The following is a 26135-nucleotide window of genomic DNA, read 5'->3' as shown; positions in this document are numbered from 1 at the left end:
GAATCCAGGTTAATCAAAAACTCCCCATCAATCAATTTGACCAATGTGATTTTTACCTTTTCCAGCTCTGGTTCGAATTCACAGGCCCATGCCATAATTAGAGAGTAAACCTCCATGTTAGTTTGATACCGGTGACTAATATGTGCCACCTCCTCCGCAAGCATTAGTCGAGTTGCCGCCCACAACTTCTCCTCCTTAAACCTGAATAGTCCTTGCATTTGTTTATCAGATACTTTGCCCAAAAAGGGCACCAACTTCTTGTCTGTTCGAAGTGTGAAATTGGCCTCCATTGTCTTACAGAAGGTATGATTCTACGAACTACGAACTACAGATTTCTTCTGCACTTGCTGTTGCTTCAAAGCAAAAAGTGGTACACAGATGAAAAGGTAAAAAAATCTGCCTCCATCTTAACTCTTATAGGCCGGGTAATGAATGTGCACAATAAGACATTAATGCCATGAGATCAAGAAAAAGATTTCCTGCCATCCTCCCCTTCCTCCTTTCGTGCAGCATGCCATAGACAACTCCTTGTGCAACAATTAATCGCCACCTTGGCATTTGTACTTTCCAAATTTTCTCACCTTAACAGGTTGAGGACTGCAGTTGCACATTATTTTAAATTAATAGACTAAATTTATGTTGAAATTTTATATATATTTTTAAAATATTTTTGAAAATGATATATCGTAAACATATTTTCAAAGAATTTTGTTAAACGTTAAATTAATATTTTAGATTTAATATTGAATGTTTTCTTTTTAATATTAAACTTTTACCTTTCAAATTGCATATCAAAATTTTTATTTTTATTTAGTTATTTGTTTTATTCTAGAAACTAAGTTTCATGTTTAATACTATTTTTGAATTTAAAATTTTTACAAATAATATTAACATTATTTTTAATAGTTATCTCAAACTATTGCTCAATGCCCAGAATTGAACATTTTAAATTTAATTAAATAGAATTAAGTGAAAGTCTATACTTAATACTTATAGTCTATGACTCTATAGACTATAAATCTCTTTTTCGGGAGGAATTTTAACATGATTTAGTAGACTTTAAAAACAGACCAGAAAAGTAACGAGTATGGTGACGTGCCAGAAAAAATGGCAGAAGTCGTGGGACCCACTTCATCAAAAAATAGGTACCATCGACCGTTGGATGAACAAAGATCAATGGCTAGGGTGGATTTCGGCCCGAATGTGAGAAGCGAACACCTTTCTGAGAATTTCGTCCGGAATTGGACATTTTAAATTTAATTAAATATAATTAATTCTAAAAATCTCTTTTTCAGGCGGAATTTTAAAATGATTAAATAGACTAAAAATCAAACCGGAAAAGTGACGAGAGTATGGTGACGTGCCAGAAAAATGGCAGAAGTCGTGGGACCCACTACATCTTAAAACAAGTAACATCGACCCACGACCGTTGGATGAACAAAGATCAACGGCTAGGGTGGATTTCGGCCCGAATGTGGGAAGTGAACACATTTGGGAGAACTTCACCCGGAATTGGACATTTTAAATATAATTAAATACAATTAAGTCTATAAAGCTTTTTTTCGAGCGGAGGTTTAAAATAATTAAATAGACTAAAAATCAAACCGGAAAAGTGACATAAGTATGGTGATGTGCCTGAAAACTGGCAGAAGTGATGGGACCCATGACAACTGAAAACAGGTACCATCGTCCGTTGGATGAGCAAAGATCAATGGCTTAGGGTGGATTTCGGCCCGAATGTGGGAAGTGAACACATTTGGGAGAACGTCGCCCGGAATTGAAACGTTTTAAATTTAATTAAATAAAGTAAGTCTGTAAAGCACTTTTTCGGACAGAAGTTTAAAATTATTAAACAGACTTAAAAAACTCATCCGTAAAGTCACAACAGGTACCTTGGTCCCTCGTCTGTTGGATGAGCAAAGATCAACGGCTTAGGGTGGATTTCGGCCCGAATGTGAGAAGTGAACACATTTGGGAGAACTTCATCCGGAATTGAATGTATTACATTTAATGTCCTCAGAAATTTAGAATTTATACTGAAGTATTGAATGTTTTGTCCTTCGGCGTCGAATAATTAATAATAATTAATAAAATTACAACATGATTCTTAATGTCCTCAGAATTTATACTGAAGTAATGAATGTTTTGTCCTTTAGCATTGAATAGTTATTAATAGTAATTAATAAAATTACAACATGATTCTTGATATTTTGCCCTTTAGGTTTTACTTTTCTACTTTTTAGAGTTTTCAAAATAAGAGACTCGTAAATCATAATCGTCTTTCATTTCTTGGATAAACCTGTAAATCGAGGGAGATTCAGAAACAACTACTAGATTGAGGAATGCAAGTTGCAACAGAGACTGTCTGCGCCAATCTAGTGAAATACAAATTCCAATTTCCGGGTAAAATCTAGAACACCTACATCCCACCTTTTTTGCTTTTGGTAATCTCATGGTCCAATTTGAGGGTTAGCATTTTCAGGTTTTTATCTAGCTGGCTAGCATTATTTTGAATTATTAACAATAATAGTGATGGGGAAAACGGGAAGCAGTAGTTCAACAAGAAGCCAAGTGAAAAACAAAATGTACCTTAACCTAACCGAACTGGTTAAAACACCAGGTTTCACTGATGAATATCATGATATTTATGACCCTGCTATCCATGGTGAAAAGCATATCATAGATATTAGATATACATTGTCTAGTAAGGCGGCAGATGCATCCAGGGCAAAATTTACTGTTTTCAACCCAATGTTACAAAAAATAACAAATAAAATCGCATCGTGGGATGTTGGATTGGGAAGCATGGTGTTACCTGAAGTATTCCCTTGCCCTGATTTTGTCATGGTCTGCACCGAAAATTATGATGAAGATAAAAAAGCAATTGTCAATAAAAATACAAAAGAGGAAATTCTATCCATAAATGAGGGAGAATTTGCTCGTTTGTTGAACCTAGAATTTGAAGCCCAAAATTCAAACGTCCAAATTGACCTTGAAAAGCTGGCAGGGAAATATGAGAGTCTCAATCCAAGTCGCAAAGATTTATTTATCAAAGGTCTAATAAAGATTGGTACTGGTATTGTGTTGGATCAGAATCATAAGCCTCCTTATGATTCTAAAAAATTTGTTCCATGGGTTGAGGACACTATTTCCTTGCTGTCGTTTTGCCTGGGATTGGAAAATGATAGGGAAGTGGGTGCAAGCCTTCTTGAAATGAATTATAATATCCATTGTGCAAGTCAGCCAGTAAGATATAATTTTATTGATCACATTGTAAAATCCATGCAAAAACAATTACTTATGATCAAAAAAGGTTCCTGTAAGACATTTAGGTTCTCATCCTACTTGTGCTATCTCCTTCTATCCAAGTATCGTGCAATATTTGAGACCAACAAGCTTCAAATTGTGAGCTATAAGATTGATGAGAAGACTGGGAAGAGAACAGACTGTCCAATATATGATTGGAGCCCAAAGATAAGGATGCATGATAACAGAAAGAACTACAACCATTTTGTAGACTTATTTTTGGCACCAATGTATAATGAAATTACAAGCACTCCAATGCCTAGGTTTCCTATGTCTTGTAGAGATTGCATTCAACTCGGAAGTCAAATAGAATTGGCTGACTGGTTCTTCATGGAAGAATTCACTGTGTTAAGGTTTTACGGATCGGCAGTAAAACCATATAGACTTCCAATATATGTGACAAAGAGGGTATTTACATTAGAGTATGTACGACAATTGGAGAGCACAGATAGGCACTTCCATGGTCAGCAAAAGAAGAGCATATTTCATTCCTTGCCTTTCTCATGTGGAGGGTTCACATTTGAGAGAAAAGCATTCATTGTGGCACATGATTTCTTGATAGTTTTTAACTTTGGTGACGAGGGTCTCTGGCAGTATGATCCAATCGGTGTAGTTCAAGCAAGGCTTAAGAAAAATGGGAACTCTTCAGCATTATGTCAACATGAAAGTAAACCATTGCTAGAAAAGCTTAGAAACAAGGACTCCTAGGATGAGGTTGAAAAAGAGATGAAGAAAATTGCAGCTGACAATAACATTTCTACAGAAGAAATTTCATCACAAATTATGGAGGGCCAGGGCAATGAGGGCATCCAAAATAGGAGGTCCTATAATTTCTACATAAAATCTACTAATCCATCTAAGAAAACTATTCCCAAATCAATTCTGCACGAATGTAAAGAGAATTGCTAGACTCAAACCAAAATAAATGATTTTTGGACTATGAGGAGGAATCTCGGTGAACCAAAGACAAGTGCAGAATTTGAGAGCATTGACGAGGATGCAGAGTTTAGCAAATTGTGGGATATGGAGCATGGTGGGACTGAAGGTGATGATGATGAGCATGAGGTTGTCATTGAGCCCCCTCCAACAACTACTACAGTGCCTAATATATTAGGTGGAGTCAGTGAGTCCATGAAAGACAAATATAGCAAAGGGGCAAACCTTGTGGAAAAAATGGGTTTTGAAGGTGGTGGTCTAGGTCCCAGAGGAGAGGGCATTTGGTATCCACTTCAGGTACAACTTCCATCACAGTCAAAATCAAAAGGTCCTTATAAACTAGTCATTGGACTTGATTCTTCAGATTCATCAGGGATAGGTACTACTCATTACCCTCAGGGTCCACCTACATTTGTTTCTGGTTCAAATCCACAACCACCACCACATCATGGTATTCCCATTGGTGGTGAATTAAGTGCCACTGCCACTGGTGGGGAATCTAGGGATAGTATTCCTATTATTGTTTAGTCAAGTGTCGTTGTGATTGGTGTTGGACAAGGGCAACAACAAAATATCTCTCGCAAGAGGCCACTAGAGGTAGATACTCAATCTCATACTATTGTGAATCCTATATCAAGTGCCATTGACACTACAAATCAATCATTTGCAGCTTCAGATCACACACCCCAAAAGACTATGAAAACTACACATGAAAGTGTCAGTGGGAGTGGGACAGCATCAGGAACTGTTGTTGGTAATCCTAATCCTGGTCAAGCATTAGTTAAAACCATAGGAATAAGTGGAACTGGAGCCTATGGTATTTCTATGTCACCTTTCAAACATTCAATTGCTTCAGCAACCCCAGATTTTCAATTTCGTGATTACTATGAAAATTTTGAACACACAACAAAAGCAAATAAAGAAAAAAAGAAAGCATTTCATAGGAATTCCGTGTCTGAAGTTGTAAACGAACAGCCTGCAAGGAACAGGGTATTTCCAACATATGACCCACAGAAAGATATGATGGAGTTCATGGTTGTTATGCCCCCAGGCCCATCTAAAGATAAAAATCCACCACACAGTCAGATAGATGCCTCTCAATTTCAAGTTAGCACCCTCCAAATGGATTTCTCCAAAGTACATAATGTGGACAAAATTAGTGTGTCAAAAAGGACTAACGAAGTGGTCTACACTTCACTGCTAAAGGTGGAGAGAGAAAAAAATAAACTGGAGAAACAAATAGAAAAGTTACAGGCAGACCTGGAAAATGAGAAATCAAGGAGGAAAGTAGCAGATAGCAAGTGCAATGAATTACAGAAAAGGATAAAAAATTCAGGCTCTGCAGTAGAAATTGCAGAGCAGGACAAGAAGGATGCAGATGAAGGACCTGATAGAAAAACTGGCTAAAAGCAGTAAAAAAATTGTTGAGGAAAAAGCCAGTTTTCAAAAATTATACAGAAGTTATGAGTCTGCTGCTGCCGAAATGAAAAAATTACAGGACCTATTGGATCATGGGAAGGAAAAAGAAAAACATTTGCAAGAGGAAGTAGAGGAAGAAAGAAAAAAATGTGCACAAATGAAAGAAGACCTGCACAATGCAAATGATAAAATAAAAACTTTGGATGATAGATTCAAAGATAATATGAAAAATACAATGAAGTATATACAAGAAAACATTTGGTGGGAAATAATGCAGAGGAGTGAGAAGTTGTGTGAATGGTTTCAATTGACTGAAAGTATGAGACAATTTTTTTTTAAAATCAAACGGCACTATGAGAAGAGCACACATGTTTATTCAAAAGAGGAAATGGCAAAAAAGATTCTGAAAGTAGTCTACAGTTCCAGTGACAGCTACTTGGCATCTAAGGGAATTAAGAGCCGCATTGATGCCACAGGTTAAGACATCATCTATCATTCAAAAATGCCAGAAGCTAAGGGAAACATCAAAAGTTATGGACACTTGTGGAAAAAAGATAATGAAACTGCAAGAAAAGAAAAATAATTTTATTAAACTTGGTTTGCCTAAGCCTGTTGACACAGAAAATAAATTCATTGGAGAAGAAGCTTACAAAGAAATCATGGAGAAAAAAATGAAGTCTGATTTAGACTTGCTTCCAAAGGACACAACTCCCAAAAGCTTTTTGGAATTCATCCAACCATTTACAACTCTAAATTCGCTATTGGATGAAACAGTGATGTCAAGTAAATATTCTAAATATGGAATGTTGACGAAGTTGGAGTTGACTTTCCATAGTTTACAGAATATTGGCCTTCCATCAGACGAAGAGTGGAGCACCCTACAAAAACTGGCACAGAATTCTTAAGAATCATAGTATGTATTGCACAATTTTCTTCTTGTATTCTTAATGTCAAGGTTTTTTTTTTTCCTGTTTTACTATTTTGCTAATCCAGCCTATGAATCTAATTTATGAATAGGAAAAAAATAGCACTTGCCATTGCTATTTTGCTAATCCAGCCTATGAATCTATGATGCACACTGCAAAACTTCAGCCAGTAAATTTGTATTCTCAAATTCTCCCTTGCTTTAACATTTATGCATTTCTCTATTTTTGATTAGTAGGTTTTAGGCACTCCTATAGCTATTATCTATGTTTAATTTGTCATGACTCATGGCATGAATTAATATTTAATTTTGAACTCTGTTTTTTGAACAGGAGACATCAAACATGTAGCAAATGTTAAATTGCTAATACGGCCTGTGATGGCCATATAAATATGTGCTGAGTTTGTGATTTTGATGTTCAGTGTTCACATGTTGCAAACTTGCAATTCGACCTGAAGCTGTTGTTGCTCCCTTGTTTCTGTAAAAGGGAATTCAGGGTCATTTGCAATTTTGCAAAGGGTTCTGAAACTTTGTATTCACTTTTGCATGGACATTGGAGAATCACACAGGAGTTGTTGTTGCTCTCTTGTTTCTATAAAATGGAATTCAGGGTCATTTGCAAAGGGTTCTGAAACTTTGTATTCACTTTTGCAATTGGCATGTAGAATCACACAGATTGGTGTATTACTATTGAATGAAATGTATCATATGGCTATATTTTGAAAGAATGAATGAAAATCTAAGTTCTCGACATATGTATTACTATTGAATGAAATTTATCATATGGTTCTGAAATATATCACACAGATTTGAGACTCAAACATGTATAAATAAACAATAAACATCTCTGTATCAATAAACACATTATGGTTTTTTTTTATTATGCTATTTTAAATCTGGAAATAGAAAGTTGAAAAATAAAATTACAAATCAATATTAAATTCTAATTGCAAAAAGTAATATGCTTTTGTAATATGAATGATGAGATACAATAATAAGATTATTAAATACCAATCTCTTATAGTTGCCATTCATCCTCATCAAATTCAGTGCTTTCTTGATTCTCGTATGTGGTTTCTTTACTCTGAGACTGAGTCTGCATATCTTCGCCGAACTACATCTCAATGCTACCAGTAGGTCCACTAGTCCCACTGGCACTTTGGTTTGAAGTGTTGCCCAAACCTCTTCTTTCACATTTGGACCTCCAGATTTGTAGTGCCCTATTGTAAGGAAAAGTGTGGACATCATACCTAGATGTATAGAGCCTCAAGCAATTTTCCAAATTTTTGTCTAGTTTGTTTCTTAGCTTTGATTTTAGGAACCCCAAAGCACTGAAAACTCTCTCATCTTCCACCGAACCCAATATCATGGTAAGACATAAAGTAGCAAGCTTCACATATTCTGGCATTGAATCATGTAAGGATGCGTTCTCAACTATATATTTCCAAACCCTTGTTACTGATCCCTCTTCGCGGGGGTTCTCCATTTTTGCATATTGTTGTTTCATAGTGTATGCAAAATGAGATGATTGCTCTCGAAGATGAGTTTCATCTAATATTCCATTTATAGTTACTCCATTCAATTCTCTGGATATGCAAAATTGTTTTATCAAAGTCAGTAGCTTACTTCGAAAATCAGATGCACTATTGAGGCTCCAATAATGAGAAAACACAATAGACATGGCTTTGAGTAGGTTGTCAGGAGGGAATCTGCTTCTAATTTTTGAGGAAAGATCATATGCAATTTTCTTCACAGAAGTAGTTACAGTCTCAACAATCTTGTCAAAATCTTCCTTTGTAACTCTTGCTAGTTTCTTCCTGGGGCGCTTTCCTGGTTCCTCGGGGTCAACCGTGGCATAGAAGTGCATTGGTATCTCAACTCCTCGTACATTGGCACATACCTCCCCGTCTGCACCGATTTGTAAAAAGTTATCAGGATTGTTCAAATCTGTGAGTGTCCGCCACTTAACAAATTTTTCATCAGATAGTGTTGGTTCATTTCGATAGAGATTGTCGAGGGTCATGCATGTCATCTTACGCAGCGTAGCATATTCTGTAATATACAAAGCTCTTTTTTGGGCAGCCTTCATAATATTCCTCATTTCCTCTAGCATGGGCAGAAGAGCTGCTAAAGTTAAGAGTGTCTCTAAATTACTTAACCTACCAAGAAGTTCAGGAAATTTTGGTTGATCTGATTCGTCGCGAGTTGTGTGAAATAGTCCAATCAAGGATGGATATTCTGAAAACACTCAATGTGCTGAACCATCCAAAGAGATCCATTTGGTATCATTATCCTTGAGAAGCTTGTTCCCATCAGTTAATCCATCAACAAAGTGTTGAAATTCCATAAATCGCGTGGGACTTCGACAGAAGTGTTAGTAGAGCTCTCTGATTAAAATTTCAATTTTTTTAACCGAAGCAAACTTGCTCACAATTCCAAAAGCTAGATTCATTATGTGAGCCATGCAGTGAATTGTAGTAATGTACGGTGCAAATGAAGTTTCAATCTTTGTACAAAGACCATTCCTGTGACCTTGCATTACTGAAGCTCCATCTGCTCCAACACAAACCAATTTTTTGGCTACCATCATGTCATCCATACCTCCATATTCAATTAAACTTCTCTTTACTAGTTGAAATAATTTTTCCGCTGTCGCACTCTCCTTCATTTTAGCAACAGATAGTAGATGAGGTTGGCGGGTATGATTCTCTACAGTATAAACATGCATGCATACCCATGAAGTATTGTCTACTGCCGTAACTTCGTCTAAAGAAAATGCAATGAAGTTTGACTCTCTTATTTTTTCCTGTACATCTTCTATTTCAACCTCTGCAAGACAACTTGCCCATTCCCATCCACTGTTTACTGACCAGTGTCTATTAGGATAGTTAGGAACTTTCAAAAAGTGTAATAAACCACTAGTTGATGGGAAATCTGTCATAGCACGCCCTCTGCTCAAAATATGAAAAACAACGCTTAACTGAACAACTTTTACCAATTGTTCTATTTGCATTGCTTTTCCAAAAACAGCTTCAATAGAACCTTTAACTTCAGCAAGCTTCATCTGTAATTTCTCATGAAAATAATACTCTTCAGCATTTCTCACATGCTTACATTCATTCTTTGTTTTCCATCTTATCACTGATTTTTCAACCCCGTCTATCATTTGTTTTTCATAAACTTTACTCATATGCTTTTCTATGGTGTCAAATTTTAGCTGCAACCTAATTTCCTTCTTATTTTTCCAAGTGCAAATCTTACACCTGCATTCTATTGGAGGCTCGCCTTCAATTGGATTCTCCATTGGTTCAATGAATGGATACTTTGATGCCCAATTAATTTGAAAATTCCTGACTGACATATCCCACTCCCGATCCTTTTTTGATTGTGGTTCACCATTTTTTGATATGGCTTTTCTTTTCCCCTTCCGTGCATTATCATCAATGGAATTATCACCCAAGTCGATTATATCATTCCGGCTAACTCGGGTATCTACCAGATAATCTTCTTTAAGATCATCCTGATCTGAGATATCAGGTTCGCCGCCATCTTCAACACGCGGTGCAGGTGGTGAATTTTTTACTTGTACTTGTGATGATGTACCTTCCTGATTTTCACCAGTACCACAATCTTTTCCAATGCCAAAGTATGAAGATAATGTTCTGCTTTTTGTTGGCCTCTCCTGGCCTTCCTCACATTCAGGTTTCCTACCCCTCTTCCTGTTTGACATCTCCAACGAAATAAAGGCTGCCAAAAAAATATCAATTTGCTGAAGAAGCAATAATAGACTATAATATATAATATACCAGTTCAAAAATATGATCGCTCACCTTTAGGTATTAGGTAAATAGCAGTCGCCAATACAGTCAACAACAATGATTTTCCTTGGTTTGAAACTTCGCTATTGATCAGAATTCAGAGCCTAGAACCCACCAGATTGTGTTGAGATAGATCTGATCTTTGCATGTATTTATACCAATCCTTATATGGCGAATTCCGCGGGAATTTACCAGTATACAAATATTTGGCGAATCCCGTGTAATTATAACACGACTTATGTAATTTTCGAGGCGATTATAGGTCATCCAAATATGACTTATGTAATTTTTGAGGCAATTATAGGTCATCCAAATACGACTTACGTAATTTTTGAGGCGATTATAGGTCGTCCAAATAATAGGCGAATAGCGAATACAATATAGTTGGCGAAAGTTGGGGTGACTGGAGACACACGTCGGCAAGATGTCGGGTGAATTGGGTCCCCCCGGATAACAAATCTTCACATGCCTATAGGCGAATTAAGGTCATCTATTAAGGCAACCTCGGAGAGTGTAGGCGAAATAATTAAATTTACCGTGCGTCCACCATATATTGTATTGGCGAAATCATCGCATAAAAACATTTAATTGCATAAAACATATGGCGATCGAGCCGTGACGTTGACGGAAATTGATAATGTTTTGGCGACATGGCCACCCCCATACGATACAAAATATTCACCATTTCCGACAGGGCCGACATGAAAAATTTGCCATTGGCGAATATTTGCCACTAAAGTAATCGCTGGACATTGGGTCTTCTCAAGCTGTTAAACTTTTGCAAAAGAGGACTAAGCTCTGATACCAATTGTTAGGTCCCAGAGACAACTAAGAGGGAGGGGTGAATCAGTTGTCAAATAAATTCAAACCAAAAACAACTTAACCAACTTAATGCTTAATACCAGTAAACCAGTTAAGTATGCTGGTAGACAGTTTTGACAGTTATTTGCTATACCGGTAAAGATTAATGTATGAAACATAAACACAAAGTCATCCACAACACATGACAGCAATATTTGTACGTGGAAGCCCTGTAAGGGGAAAAACCATGGTGGGAAACCTTACCCACAATCAAATGATACTACTGTAGATAGTAAGTGTACATAAATGGGGTTTGCACATGCAGAAAGGCCAACAGCCTAGAGCTCACTGCTCAATCACAAAATGGGAGTCACACTGACTACAGTTGGATGGTTAAATCCAATAAGAATGTACTGCACAAAATAGCATCTTCATATGCTGGATTCAGTACCGGTGTAATGCTGATATGCTTTCACAAAAACCTAGCTTTGCCTTCAAATGATATCTGCGTGTATATCACTGCTTAATCTTGCATTTACCTTCACACAATTCTTTTTCGCATTCCACACTTGATCTTACAAATAAGATCTTACATTTATACCATAACCTAAGACCAATTTTACTAGGTTAGCTCTACAAGATATTACAATAAAAATATTTTACAAACAATATAATATCCGATGCAATAACCAATCGAACATGTCGGCTTAATGCATTTACAACAATAATTAATCATCTCCATAGCGTGCCATGCTGATCTGGAAAAGATAAACCTGTCGGTGAAACCCTAGATAACCCTGGACCTATTTGCCAGTAAAAGCAAATATGCAAATATGAATATACCAATGATTAATCCATTAAGATAAGATGTCCAAATGATGTCTTCGATAATACCAAGTGTCTTTCATGTCATTCCAAGTGTTGGTGATCATTATATCCTGTCCGTGAACCATATACCAGTAACTGTGCAATAGTTACTTGCTTGTTGGTAAATGTCGCTTGGATCTCCAAAGTGCTAATGTTTTAGTAGGTGTTGACATCAATGACAAAACCATACCAAAATACCAACAACTTCCCCATATTTCACACCCATAGAGGGCAATGACACAACCAACAAACCAAAGTGAGTTTTTTTGGTTTTTCATTCCAAAGTTTTGCTTTTTTGCACCTATTTTGGAGTAGGTATGAGGCTTTTCATCCTCCCTCTATCCTTTTCATCCTACAAGTCTCCCAGTTGATCTTATAGTGGGAGTCAACCCCAAGATATCTGCATTCTTTCATTGTCATTCACAAGACTAAACAGTCTAAGGGACCAAGGAATGGTAGCCCTAAATTATCTTCATACTCCTTTCGATGTCAGATCTTCTACTATGGATCTTGATTAGGAGGCTAGCAATCTAGTTAATTTTATTTTTGTCAAATAAATGGTGCATGTTGTCAACCTTCAAATTGTTTTCATACTAGTGTCCATTCCATGACAAATGTCTTTTTGTCTTCACCACACCCTTATTGCAAAATATGCAAGTTCTCTCTTCCCAAACTTTCTTGGGTATCTTCCACTTACCAGTCTCATATCTAAGATGATGGGATCATGCCCTCAATTGTGCAACTAACAACCTTGTTTTCCCCTTAATAACTACCCCTAAATATATTTTTAACTGTGATCACAAGTTGGGTCAAACTCTTTAATGCACTGTGTTTTTTTTTGCCTAATGTTATTAGTTCACATGGCAATCCTAAATTTTTCAGTCACAATCTTTTATTTCTTCATTGGTGTTAGGACATTCATGCAATTTGATGTTCCACCTGCCCAACTATTATTTGTTTTGTTGCATCCAAGTTTTCTTCCTATGGTCTTGTTATCTCTCAAAATTGTACCCTTGCTACGTTGCAAAGCTTAGCACTTTGGAAAAACATGGGATCTTTCCAGGTTTGTGGGTCGCTTATATTGGAAAGAACCTCCGAAGAAGGTCGGTTTCCTAATTTGTACTCACCTAAACTAAACTACAATATTGACCTATAGAGGAAAAGGGATAGAAAGAAACACAAACTAAAACTAGAAAACTTGATGAAGGAGATGCACCAAAACATTAAAACTGGAAAACTTGATAAAGGTGATGCACCAAAACACTAACTAGAACCTGTATAACAGCCTGCACATATAGTTCAATCAATGATGAAACTGACAAACACAACTCAATTCTATATGTTTCTTGCATAAAAATTTCATAAGAAGGCTTTGATGCTAATATTCATAGAAGGAAATATGCTTCTCACAACTAGACAATATTTGCATATCAACACAACTTGCAACTTGCAATATACATATTATTTTGTAAAAGGTGCTACAATGAGACATAACCACAAGGATTTAGATAATTTCACAAGTAGTTACATCAATCAAACAAATGCACACAATTAGATAGAAAATTGATAAGGTAAAATGCTTATCATCATTAATCTCCAAGGCATAAACTAGTATACATGTCAATATGAGCTACAAAATATGTAGTCTTCTTCTCTCAAGGACTGCAAGAATCGCAAGATGGATAAAAAGCATAAAAATAACTCCCTCCAAATTGAACCAAGTGGTTTTTATATCAAAACCTCCCTCCAAAAATCCCTCAAAAAAAGACCTAGAAACCGACTTGGGTCAGATGTCTCAAAAAATCCAAAAATATAGCAACTAAATCTTCTCTAAAAGAGCTCCAAAGTGTTGAAAAGGTCAACTTTGACCATGTCCAACCATAAAATCACTCCAACTTCCCTTAAATTGACTCAAAACAACCCTATATTCCCTCCAAACACCTAGCAACTCCCCTATATCTCCTCAAACTCTTAAAGTTTTCAAAAATCCCCTTAACTCATAAAATAAATGTTAATAAATAAATATTCAATAAAGTGCTTTATACTTATCACTTTAATGAGTATTCCTCTTATTACATTTAACAATAAACAAAAGAGTCAAAATAAAATATTGAATATAAGTGATTAATAAACATAATCATTTCATCAAACTCATATCATGAAAGACTTGCATATATATGTGCCTAAGTGATAAAAACATCACATATACATATTTACAATAAACATTCGATGCAAAGTCATTAATGAAACATATGAAACTAACATTTGTGCAAGGAAGAATGAGATGAAAATAAAAATAAGCAAAAGTTCTTTAATCTCTATCGGGCATATTAGGGTGAATAAAACCCTAAATCGAAGCAAGGAGGTTCATTTGCATTGGATGTATTTTCGGTTTGCTCTGTCACTGCTCCTTGGCACCGCCACTCTCAGAAGTTCGCAAGGTTTTTTGGAAGAGATTCTGGATTTTTCCTAGAGATTTTTCAAATGCAAACCCTATGCATATGGAAGTCGATCTTGGTAAGCTCTTTCCACCTCAAATGAGCTCCTTCTGTGTATGGTTTCTTTTGTATACCATCTTTTCATTTGTTGTTGCAAGCATTGAGATTTTTTATTTGGTAAACCATTAGTCGTGTCATAATGTAGCTTGGGGAAATATGAGCACTTCATGCTTTTTACCCCGCCCTTTATCTTTGTGCTTACTATTTTATAATCACCTTTCACTATATTTTATCTACCCTTTGAGATGTTCATCTCTACGATGCTTTGGTCTGATCTTCTTTGCTATATGACCCGATAATGGTATATCATTGTCATTGATTGCATGAATAATGTCACAATGCAGGGGTTAAAGGATATGCACATTGTTGTCATTAGCTTGGACATTATAGAGGGTTTGATCTTCTTTACACTTTGCCCTACTTGCTATCATAATCCCTTGAACTTTATCTTTTCCCTAAAACAAAGCTCTTTGTCTTTGATAATCAGTAATGCTTTTGGACTATGTATTTGTCTCAAATATACGCTTGTTGTCCTAAATGACTATTATGTGACGTTGGATTGAAATGACAGTCTGCTGCTCCAAGAATTTTATTCTAATATGGGAATGAGTTTGGTGTTTCTTGATCTCTTTACCTCTGTACTTTCTCTAGAATTTACCAATAAAGATAACTCTATATCTTCCCTTTGGTTTGTGTATTCAATATTGCTCCACAACTTCAAACTCTGTATCATCACATTATGTTCACTACCTTTTGAAAATGATCTTGAATCTTGCATTGATCACTGTTCTAATAGCATTTATTGTATTGATTGTTAGGCCTTTGATTTTTTATGCTCTTATAGGTTGAACCTATTGTTTGATGGTTGCACTTCTTTGGTCTTGAAGCCCGTCATTACTACTTTTGTGACTGCCAAACATATTATTGTCCTGTGAGTAATCATTGGATAGCAACAAAAACTCTTTATTGTATTTGACTATTACAATACATTTTTGCAATGCATTATAAGACCTTTATCTCTTGTTCCCAAGACTATCATAATGTGTCATGACAGTGATGCTTTCATTGCCCTCTATATGCAATGATACCTATGAGGATTTGAGTTAAGCTCTCATTGGCTCCTAGATTTGAATGTTACTATTGGTATCACTGCTCTTGGGCTGTAAACATAGGACTTGAACCTTTGATGCTCACTTTCAAATTGTCATTTGTATGTCCATTTGTTGTGGTGATTGAAATGTTGGTGACTGTTATTGAGGCATGATTATTGTTACTGCCTTTGAAGTTATAAGGATGAAGATGTGACGGTGTTATATGCTCATGGACTGTCTCATACTGCTAAAAATTATCCATCTCTTTGTCATTTTGACTGTGCGTTGGGACTATGAATATGATAAGTATACATCATGACATTTGAACATACCCTGCTCTTTGAGGAAGCTTACCCATGATCATTTATCTTTGAAACTTGATGTCCACAAACTATGGCTCTGCGGCTCTTGACAATATTGCCTTGTATAATGGATGCATTTAATCTTTGAAAAGACTTCTCAACATCTTTATGACTGTCATTTCATACTATTTTATATGACTTTTTCTTGGTATGCTACAACATATGGTCTTTTCTCTATTCTAAGCAATAGCCAGTCACTGTCTTTGTGATCAATGATGTTTTGGACTCTTTATCCTTAACTGCTCATGATTACATATCAATTAGGATTGTTCATGATTTTATAGTTGCTCTTTGATCTTGTCATAGGGTTTATGATACTATTCATGTGACTCATGGTTTGATGTATTCAATATTGTTGTACTCAAGACTATACATACAAAGTTTACTGTTGGTTGCCTATTGACATTGTAGCTCCATTGAGCACAAATTTGTCATTTATAATAGTGAACTCATCAATTCATTGTTATGAATGATGAGTTTCTTCTTGATTGGACTACTATGTCAAGAATGATCCTTAGCTCTGTTAAAACACAAAATAGCAAGCATGTTGAGCTCAACCCTTGTGGGAGTCCATTTTACTCCACATGTTGTAACTATAACATCTGTGTGAACTTGTAAAGTATTTCAATGATGATCATCAAATCTACACCTGCATAGTGAACAAACATGTTAGATAAAAACAATGAATTTCTGATTTGTTCTTCTGTTTTCCTCTTTCATTCATGTAATGATTGCATAACTGATTTCATACTTTATGAAAAAAACTCTACATTTGTTGAATTTCCATATGGATTGATGAGGATCCTTGAGCTCTAACCATTTTTCTTTGTCTTACTGCAGGTGGCCCTGGACAACCAAGACACTTTTGGAGCTGAGGAGATTAAAGATGCAAGCATTCAATCAAGGATTCGTCATTCCAAGCAATAACAGGTCCCCTCCTCTTTCTATATTCTTTTTCCATAAATGTATAGTTTATTTTGTATTGCATTGAATGAGTTATTCCCATGGCTTGTGTGGGACACTATACCTTTGACATTTATGAATAAAGAAAGCCATTTTCTATGCAGAGTCTGTATATTCTTCTTTCTTGTAGACACTTGCATTGAATATATTGCTCCAACTGATAGCATCTCTTGATTGTATGATCACTTAGCATAAATTAGATATGTACTTTTAATTTTTAATGTAAATGCAACTCCTAGGTTTACCTGATTGAGCTGGAAGTGAAATTAGGTAACAAGTCTAGCTTCTCCTCCATGGCTATTTTGGGATAACATTGGTTATCCATGTTTTAAACTCTCTTGAAATAACTTATTAACCTAGCTATCATTGTCACCTCCAACTAAAAAGTACTTACTTCAACCAAAAGAATTTCATATGGAAATGTGGTTGTAACATTTAAATTGCTTGGAATTAGATGCTTCTAGATTCTTTCTAACTATCTCCAACTACAATTTGACATATTTCTTCCCCATATTTCACACCCATAGAGGGCAATGACATAACTAGCAAACCAAAAAGAGTTTTTTTGGCTTTCTAGTCCCAAACTTCTACTTTTTTCCACCTATTTTAGAGTAGGTATGAGGCTTCACATCATCCCTGTATCCTTTTTGTCCTACAAGTCTCCCAATTGAGCTTATAGTGGAATTCAACCCAAGATATTTGCATTCCTTCAATGACATTCACAAGACTAAACAATCTAAGGGACTAAGGAATAGCAACCCTAAAATATCTTCATACTCCTCTCAATGTCAGTTTTTCTACTATGGATCTTGACTAGGAGACTAGCAATTTGGTTAATTTTATTTGTCAAATAAATGTTGCATGTTGTCAACCTTTAAATTGTTTTCATACTATTGCGCATTATATGACAAAATGTCATTTTGTCTCCACCACACCCTTATTGCAGAATATGCAAGTTCTCTCTTCCCAAACTTTCTTGGGTATCTTCCACTTATTGGCCTCACATCTAAGATGATGGGATCCTGTCCTCAACTATGCAACTAACAACCTTGCTTTTCCTTTAATAACTACCCCTAAATATTTTTTTTAACCGTGATCACAAGTTGAGTTAAATTCTTTGATGTAGTATGTTTTTTTTGTACAGTGTTATTAGTCCACATAGCAATCCTAAATTTTTACAGTCACATTTTTTTTAATTTCTTCATTGGTGTTAGGACATTCACGCGGCTTGATGTTCCACTTGCCCAACCATTTTTTATTTTTCTTCATTGAAGTTTTCTTCCTATGGTCTAGTTTCTCCTCCATAACTATTTTGGGCTAACGTTGGTTATCCATGTTTTCAAACTTCTTTAAATAACTTATTAACCTAGTTATTGTTGTCACCTCTAATGAAAAATTACTTTCTTCAACCAAAAGAATTTCATATGGGACTATGGATTTAACTTTGAGATTTATTGTAATTATACGCTTTTGGATTCTTTCTAACTATCTCCAACTGCAATTCGGCATGTTGCTTCCCCATATTTCACACCCTTAGAGGGCAACCACACAACCAACAAACCAAAAAGAGCTTTTTTGGTTTTCCAGTCCCAAAGTTCTTCTTTTATATACCTATTTTGGAGTAGGTAGGAGGATTTCCATCCTCCCTATATCCTTTTCATCCTACATGTCTCCTAGTTGATTCTATAAGGAAACTCAACCCGAAGATATTTGTATTCTTTCACTATCTCCAAGTGTGATCTCAAACATGGGTGCAAATACTTCTACTCAATCATTGCAGAAACTTCCTAATTCATAATTATAAATTGTGAAAACCCGACATCTTTAATGAATGGATGCAATAAATAAATATAATTAATTTATATTTATTAAAGTTAGCATATATGAATGTAATAAATATAATAATAATAAAAAAAGAAGATTAATGATGTTTAGCACTATAAATCTAATCTTATGTTGTAGGCTTATTTTGTTGCATATATTCGATGTGTGTTGCACCAAATTTATAAAACAAAATGTTTGTCTTAAAAAGTCTTTACCTTCATCTTCTAAATAGTTGAGCTTGTCAAGGTGATGTCTAGTAACATCATTTGGGAGTTTGTTTTTCTAGTAAGATCATTTAGGAGTTTACTAACTCAATAGGTCAATGAGTACCCCTAAGTCAAATCCATTTGTTAAACCAAATTAACAACAATAAGCAATATCAATGACAACATACATGGACATGAAAATGACCTATATGATGATAATGTAGATCTAATTCTCTACTGCCTTCGAAATTGAAGTGTGCTCTAATGATTATCTCTTTGTAATTGTATGTGATCTCCTTATGAAATCAAATGCATGTTGAATGTCTTTAAACAACATAACATAGCAACATGTTATACAAACATGTGTTAAGTCAACTCTTAATGGCTAGTAGAAGAGGGCAAAAAGGTTAAAAAATTGAACTCGATGATTTTAATTTTGTGATCATTCTTGCACACCTTGGGATCAAACAAGGTCAAGCTCAAACCACTCTATAATGAACCCTAAAGTAAAATGATAATTCAAGACAAGGAATGAATGTATTGAAGAATGAATGGGGGTAAAACAATGATGACTAAATGTCAAATATATAAATAATGGTGCAAATAAGGGTGAAACAAATGTGGATATGAATCAAGTGATGAGATAAGCTTGACATGAGTTTTCCACTTGTCGATATGTCATTGTATCAGGACATTCAACCAAGGTGGGTGAAAATCTCAATGGGAGATGGCATGGATATGCTAGTTTCACCATTACAAGTTGTGTGAAAAATAATTTTTCCTATATAAATATCCTTGGTAAACTAATGATAATGAGTAAACAATCTAACTTAGAATAAAAAGTTGGGATAAATTATGCTACTAAAATAAATGTTCATAAATTAAATAATAAATTAAGGATATTTAGTTCTAGATCATATGAATACTTGACTATATTAGATGTTTCCAATTGATTTACTAATGTGTTATGAAAGTGCAACATGCCAAGTGATCTTGAGAATAATAAAATTGATGCATTTAGTTTGGTCGATTTATGTGGTTGTGAAACTGAAATTCATGCTCACAAATTTGAATTTCATTAAAATTCATATTAGAGATTTTGCATGCCTTGATGCTATGAGAAATGGGTAGTGTTGATAAACACCATTGAGGAGTTTGTTGGGCAAGAAATGTTCTTCGTAAGTCAAACCCTTGTAGTTGGTTCAAAAAATTTGTATAGTAATTGTAATGGTGAGGAAAAATTAGGGTTTCACCAATTAAGATAATAAAACCATTAATTTAACCTAAGGAGCCATTACAATAAAAGAGGGGGGTAAATCCAATAGATCTAGCCACAATTCAATTAGGAAAAGGGTTGAGAATACTAATCAGATTTACCAATTTGTTGTCTCCCTCTTTTGAGTTGAAATTTGGATTTAAGTTGTAGGTTTTAGGATGAAGTAATGGATAATTGTTATGAAACATTAATAACAGACTACTATAGGTATCAGACAGAGCCACAAACAAGGATCCGAGCAGAAGAAGAGAATCAAAACATGTTCCTGAAAGTTTGGGCTGATTTTTGAGACTAGGAAGGTGGGTTGCCCTAGTCCTTTAACTCTGAGGCAAGCAAGTAGGATCTATTATGGATCAAGGAGATGCATTTAATTCATTGTCAGAAGGTTGGGTAGAATTTTTGGGATCGGGAAGGTGTGTCACCTTGGTCCTCCACTTTTCGCTTTGTCAAAATCTAAACCTGTTCATCATTGTCAACTCTATCAAAATCTCTAATTACAACCCTTGATTCAATTCCTTACACACACAAAAGAGAGGAAAAGGTTGTGGATAGGTGTTTCCCTTGGATCAAACCTCGATTTAGGAATTAACCTTGAAATTGAAATTGATAATTATAATGAAAATTGTAGCAAGATGCTTTCCTTTTCAGAGAAAGGTTGGATCTAAAATTAAATGCTTGTAATTGAAATGTATGCCTTGATGAAGCTTGCTTGAATCCTCACACAAGGGTTTTAGGATGTCATGTAGAATGTCTTCATGAAAGGTTGATCATGGATGCCATATTGAATTCTTGAACTTGAATTCACTTCTTCTCCAATGCTTGATGAATGTCTGATTAATTTCTCACTTGAATTGAATTTTCTAGAGTGTAATTCCACTTAGATTAGACGAATTAGCCTTTAAATGAGAGTGGTAGACCTCCTTTTATACCTACTGCTCAAAAACTATTTGAATTTTTTAGAGTAGGCCTACATAGGATCTAATTTACCACTCACTTGATGTGGCCATTGTGAGGACCAAATTTGGGTCCTAATTGAGAGGACCAAGGTGCTATGGTGCCCTAGTCTTGAGAATCAGGGCTCAACTTTGGGGAAAAGATAGGAGAGATGGTGAAAATGCAAGCTTGTGAAGGGTGTGAGCATAATTAGAGCAATCATTGGGAATCAAAAGATGAAGCACTAAGGTGAGGTCTAGGAGAGGATAAAATTATATGTAGATACAATTTATGACACTACAGTGATCATGCAATGTGCCAAGTTAAATTTTCAAATTTTCACAAATATTTACAAAATATCAACATTGAAATATTCTTACTATGTGGTGATTTTTCAAGTCTTTCAAAAAATGCATACAATTTATTGCATCATCATTAAGGATGAGATCATTATCTATATAGGTTGATAGGAACTAAATATGACCTCTAAATGATGAACTATACAATGAACTATTGTTGATTGTTGTTGCCAAACAAACACACGAATCTACTCATTCTCTAAGACCTTAATTTTCTCAATATAACTACTTTAATCATGCCCAACATTGTTATAATCATCGTAGGTTGGGAAAACATTAATGTCATTGTAGACTCATGTATACTTTGATTAACAATTGATTGAAGCTCATAGAAGATGGTATAGGCTTTGTCGTAGGGATCGTTTAGTAGATAAAATGAGGTGTCCATATTTTTAAAAGATATTATCTTTAATAATGGTGGCAACTGGTTGTATAAGGTTCTAAACCCTTAGAAGAATGCATGACTTCCTTCACTAGGCCTTCCTTAGTCTCACATTCTTGTTAGACTTGTATCAACCTACAAACTAGAATAAATTTCACATACATACATACATATTCTTTTTATGGTAACAATATGTACAACCTATTGGTAATCAATTACGAGAGTCTTCACAAATAATTGATTACGATTTTTATGCAATAATATCAAAAATAGATTCAAACCCACTTTTCAAACATAGCCACAAACTAAAGAAAATATTATTTCAATGTACTATTAACACAAATATCCACAAACTCCAAATCTTTAAGCACACATATGAATCTTGTATGGATCCACTACAGGTTTTTCATCTTCAGAACCAATCTTTATTGTAGACTTTTCATCCTAGGACAACTCTTGAACAATCTTTCAATCTCCAAAACTAAAGTTTTAAAATGAAAATTCCAAGAATTGAATGTCCCTTCTTAAACCTCCTTTTTAGTGACTTTCCAAAGATAATAAAATATTATTTCCTATAACTTTTTTTTCCTTTCAAAAGTGACTTTGTAATTTAATTTTATGTTTTGGGCCCTTATAATGTCTTCTTCCACTAAGTAGCAGGAAGTGCTCCTTTTAGCCTACTTTATTTCCATAAGTTAATTTTGAGTTGTTTTAGGGAATAAATTAATTAATTAAATGAAGTTGTTAAAATGAATTTTTGGATGACATTTTTTCAATTAATTTAATAGAGTGACGTAAATGATATAAAAGGTAAATTGTTTTTTTATTGGCAAAGGTAATATATACTTGCATATTTATATATTGATTCTCAAAAAATCATACAATAACCAATGTTGTGGCCTTTTATCACTGATATGCATATTTTTTCTACAATACCCTCAATACCCATTTTTATAGAAAATATGAATTGCTTGTTACTAATATAATCCCTTTACAACCCACTGTATCTTCAAAATATACAAATCCCTATTAACATTCATAAGTGTCCAATGCCCAACTAAAACAAAATCTACGTAATATATAACATAATTTTTAAATATAGATATATGCTTCATGATTCAGCAAAAAACTAATGCATTTCTTCCTTATTATCCTTGACAGTAATCATCCTTGCTAATTTTCCATCTCTTCGATCTCTTGTCCTGCACAAGCTTGGTCTCCAACATCTTCTTCACCTCTTGCTCCTGCAAATAATCCTTCGAGTGTCTCCAACCCCTGGAAGCTTCAGTTATCCTATCTTCCTTGTCTCCCAAAGCACTCCACAAGAAATGGCCTCAATGATGGAGTGAATTCTATGACATGAAGCCAATCTCCCCCTTTGGATTTGAAACCCTCTCCTAAAATAGAAATAGTGATGAACTCTTTTAGTCCATAGCACAACAGTCCTTGGACACACTCATCCATAATCTAGTGAACATCATCTTTTCTCCTCAATTCTAAATACCAAGCTAAGAGCATGGATGCAATATCTACGTTAGTTCAATATTTATATTTTGAGGCCATATATTCATCCTTTAACAATATTTTGATAATTTGCAAAAATGGGGTTGTCCATGGATAATATATTTCTCAGCCTTGCATATGGTATCTTCCCCAAAACAACAAGTTGCTACTTCTTTGTTTGCAAACTAAAATTTGTCTTCATAACTCTTAGCTTTTAACCTAACTACAACTTGCTTCTTTGGATGAAACAAATTTTAATTGCCACCACCATCACATTCTCCAATAAGTACCCTTCTCACGGTTCAAAAGTCTTAATGCTCATGTTGTATCCAATTGCTTAGGCCAAGTTATTGCTTGCCTACAAAACATACCAACTAATCATCAATGCTAACCCTTGAAAGTGCTCCAAAACTTTGCAATCATCAGTATTATTAAATGCAACTACCCACTTTGATAAAATATTTGCCACCCCATTTCCACTCCTATACGTGTGAGAGAATTTGAAATCATGAAAGGTCGCAAACTTGGCTTTTATTAGTTTTATATACTTATTAATTTTTCACATTTGTGACTCTCCATTTGTTATTGCATTGATGATAATTTGCGAGCCCCCTTCAAATGAATATTTGTTATCAATATTTTTTCTTGCCAAGTTTACGACAACCAATGTTGCTTTGGCCTCCACTTCATTTTTAGTACCATCGTCAAGCTTTTGGGTGCCAATAGACAAAATGTTCCCAATCCAATCTTGATCCACACAACCCGCCCCTAAAGGTTGGCGTTTCCCTTTCAAAACTCCATCAAAATTAATTTTGACCCATCCTTTGGTTTTTCCCATTCAACATTTTATTCCTTATAGGAAGATGAATTAACCCATGAAGTCCCTTTAATAGGGGATATAAAAGGTAAATATTATTAAAAGTGAATTAAATGATATATTTTGAGCGATAAATTTAAATTACCTTCAAGAAAATTATATGGGAAATTATAAATGGTGATTTGAAAGCTATTTGCAAGAGAAAACTCTAGGATGGGGATGACCCTTTGGTGAAATGGTGGGGCTTCTAGCATGTAGTGCCTACAACCTAGGTTCAAAACCCACGGGTTCATCTCTACCATGTTAAAAATGAAGCACCCTTACCTTGGGGAAAACCTTGGAGAAATAGTGGGGCTTCTTACCTGTAGTGCTTACATCCTTGGTTCAAACCATTATTTTTTACCCGTTCATGGGTTCCCCAGGGATAATCCTATGAGTGGTACTTCAGAAGTGGATGTTGTGACATGGTCAAAGCCGGACAGGGTTTTGGTGAAAATAAATCTTGATGGGGCCTCAAAAGGGAATTTGAGCACTTCAGGTGCAGGGTGTGTGGCCTATGATGATGAGGGGAAGATCCTTTTCATAGGAGCAAGAAGGTTACAAGATGAAACCAATAATGAGGCAGAGGCTCAAGCGACCTTATTTGCGGCTGACTTGGCAGTGAACATGAACGCATCGAAGGTCCACTTGGAAGGGGACTCCTAGGTGGTGATCAATGCCTTGGTCAAAGGTGATACCCCGTGCTGGAAGCTAAATAAATTTATACATATAACTTGTGAAAAGTTAAAATCCTTCCAAGATTTTTCTATTTCCTATGTGAAAAGAGACGGGAATGTCATAGTTGACGGGCTCTCAAACGTGGTGTGTGATCTTTCTAAAGGGGAGGTGAGTTATATTTTCAAGATTGCATCATGCGATGGAGTTAAGACACCCTGCCAAGAATGTACTCCTACGAATTCGAAATGTGCGTCCTTCGGCCGATGTTTTATCCAATTTTGTAGTCCAGTTTGAGTTAATGAGCATTTAATGCAGAATGCTCTCTGAAATGGTAGCGATTGTGGAGTGTGCCTACTTAATTTATTTTTTTGATACCATTGCGCATTCAATAGAGTTTGTCTGTGAGTTGGTGGTGAAGGCTACAGGTTTTTTGCAGAGTTCAATGATCTTTTTGCAGAGTATTTTTCCTGTGGATGCCCAGAATGGAAGCCAATTTTACTATGATGTCTTAAAATTTGATGTTGGCCTTTCAGGGTCCCGTCCCAGTGAGGATGTTGAAGAAAATGTTCCTGGAAAATGAACCGATTTTCTTGAAAGCGGTTCAGCTGGTGTTGGGTGAGGAAGTGGCGGTCATAGGTCATAGCTATCGATGTAGAGCTGATATTCACTCCTTAATTATGGCTTGGGGACTACACTTGGGATATGAGTGTGTGGAAGTCAGTGGTGCAGGAGCACCTAGTTGAGTAAAACTCCCATTTTTGGGTATTTAATGCTTTTATGTTTGTAAAGTCTTGTGTTAGCTTGATTTTGTTGTTTTAGGTTGTTTTGGGTCATGTTTAGTGGTTTTGATCTCATTTTGGGCTCTAAAGATCAAGTTTTGCCTTTTAGGCCTTGAGTTGACAATTTTTGGCAAAAATATGAAAATTGCCAAAAAGGTCTCCTAATGTCTTAAAGAGCATTGAAACATGTTTGTTTAGTGTTTCTAAGCATGTCTAAGTTGTTTAGGCAAGTTGATAAGGCTAGGTTGTCAAAAATGCCTTTGTGAGCAAGAAAAGTTGTCATTTGGCTTAAGAAAGTTGTCAAAATTGTAATTTTCTTGAAAAATGTAGTTATTGAAGCCTCTTGTCCATAC

This window comes from Cryptomeria japonica, chromosome 10 (assembly GCF_030272615.1).
Source record: "Cryptomeria japonica chromosome 10, Sugi_1.0, whole genome shotgun sequence".
NCBI lineage: Eukaryota > Viridiplantae > Streptophyta > Pinopsida > Cupressales > Cupressaceae > Cryptomeria > Cryptomeria japonica.
Note: the sequence above shows the minus strand (reverse complement) of the source record.